The 1,863-nt window shown below is 41.2% G+C and overlaps 1 long non-coding RNA gene across 1 annotated transcript; it reads right to left on the bottom strand.

Moving 5' to 3' along the window:
* Window positions 1-636: 636 nt before the first annotated feature.
* LOC106938850 (uncharacterized) lies at window positions 637-1,380 on the bottom strand. Its single transcript, XR_001422707.1, has 2 exons — window positions 1,232-1,380; window positions 637-815 (listed from the first exon to the last, which is right to left on the bottom strand). It is a non-coding gene; the product is annotated as an uncharacterized LOC106938850 (long non-coding RNA).
* Between the last annotated feature and the right edge of the window lie 483 nt (window positions 1,381-1,863).

Here is a 1,863-nt window from a genome sequence, read left to right as displayed (position 1 = left end):
ACGAGCTATAATCGCTTCCAGGGTGCACAGCGACATAAAACACAAGACGAAAAGGCTGCTGCAGAAGGAATTTGAGCAATTGAAGGTAGCTCATATTGTTGGTGAGGAAGCATTCAGGTTACAAATCCAGGCAGAAAAAGAGAAAAGTGACGTCCTCCAACAAGAGCTGGACCAAATCAAGACTCGCTACGAGGAGCTTCAATGGAAACATGAAGCTGCAGGTGAGGGGAACCTGCAGGTCGACATGCAGATGTTTTATGAAGAAAAAATCAAGCAAGAGCAAAAACTCCTTTAAAACCTGAGAGCTGAGAAGGACGATCTCCAAGAAAAAATGTCCAAGGAGATTGCCTGCCTGCAGGAAACAGAGAACCGTCTGCAGAGCTGGTGCTGTTTAAGATTTCATACCAAGAATTAAACAGGAGGAATGAAGCAGATGTTTCTGCCCTGTGAGAGAAACAGAAGTTTATCAGTATGAGGTGAATTGTGAGAAAGAAGCTAATTTGGAAAGAGCCAAGAATGACCATCATCTTATCAATGTACTTAGAGCTGAAAAGAACAATCTGCATCAGAAAATGGCACTAGAGTTCTCTTTCCTGCAGCAGCAATCCAGAGACCATAAAACATCTCCAAAGTGAACTGGAGCAGGCTAAAGTTTCTTACCAGGAACTTAAAATTACATATGAAGGAGATGTTTCTGCTTTAAGACAGCAAGCAGAAATATTTAAGCAGGAGGTAGATAAAGAGATGAAAGCTCACTCACTGAAAATGATGAGGGACCAAAAGATTATCAGTGAACTTGGAGCCAAGAAGGACAACTCACTGTCCTCCAACAATGGTACTGTAGCTGTGGGGTTAATTATAAAACAGAGCTGGAAAATCTGAAAATGGAGCTCCAAGACAGAGATGAACTAGGACCTTCAAGAAGAAAAGTGGCCGGGCATCAAGAACCAAACGGGGAAAACTACACTATCCCTGTAAAAACCATTTATGACCCTGCATCCATGGATCTGGAACATCTATTAGAGAATATTGAATTTCCTGATGAATCTCCCAATGAGCTGAATGACTTTGAAAACAAGATGCTGAGAGATTCAAGCATCCTTGATCCCGAAGCCATGGAAGTGACAGACCTGTGTGTGGAAACTCTGTCAGAGAAAAGGGAAAGCCAAGATCCTGAACCATTGGAGGAGTGTCTGAAGAAACATCTTCAGTGTGGAAAACGATGTGACACACTTTGAGCCTCAAGAAGCAACAAAAACTGAAGAGAAGCAAGAAAACCTCTAAAACAAGCAACTAGCAAAAAGTGTCCAGGTAAGTTCTGAACCGTTTCCAAGACGTCAAAACACATCTCATGTTTTAGACCAAAAAAATGGGCAGCATCTTCACAGAAAAGAGATTTTAGTTCTTAACCAAGCGTCTCTTTTTGTGAGAGTTTGTTTGTTCTCCCAGTGTTAGTGGGGGTTTTCTCTGGGTGCTCCGGTTCCCTCTAGATTTCCAAAATCATGTAAATTGGGGTTATTGACCAATGTAAATTGTCCTCACAAAAGGTAGCACTAATTTCTGGAAAAGTTGAATTTGCAAACCGTTCGGATTGGAGAAACATAAAAAGAGTAATATCCAGTGAGAGTTGAACTCTCCAAAGGTTGCCCTTTGTCACAAATTTCTAGGAGCCGTCAAGGTGTTGATGGGATCCATTTTGGTGGCCTTAGGATCGCGCAAAAAGGATTTCGTCTGTTTCGAGTGTAGTAAAAGGTACAAGTACAAGTTAAATATATGGATATGTTGGTAATTTTTTTCCTTTCGTTCATTAAATGCTAGAGAAATGGAGGTAAACAGTAGTCTGTAGCTAAGCTAACTATGCTA

This window comes from Poecilia latipinna, unplaced genomic scaffold, assembly GCF_001443285.1.
Source record: "Poecilia latipinna isolate Pla-1442-1.1 unplaced genomic scaffold, P_latipinna-1.0 Scaffold2712, whole genome shotgun sequence".
Classification (NCBI taxonomy): domain Eukaryota; kingdom Metazoa; phylum Chordata; class Actinopteri; order Cyprinodontiformes; family Poeciliidae; genus Poecilia; species Poecilia latipinna.
The sequence above is the reverse complement of the archived record's forward strand: the minus strand, read 5'-3'. Positions and strand labels throughout refer to the sequence as shown.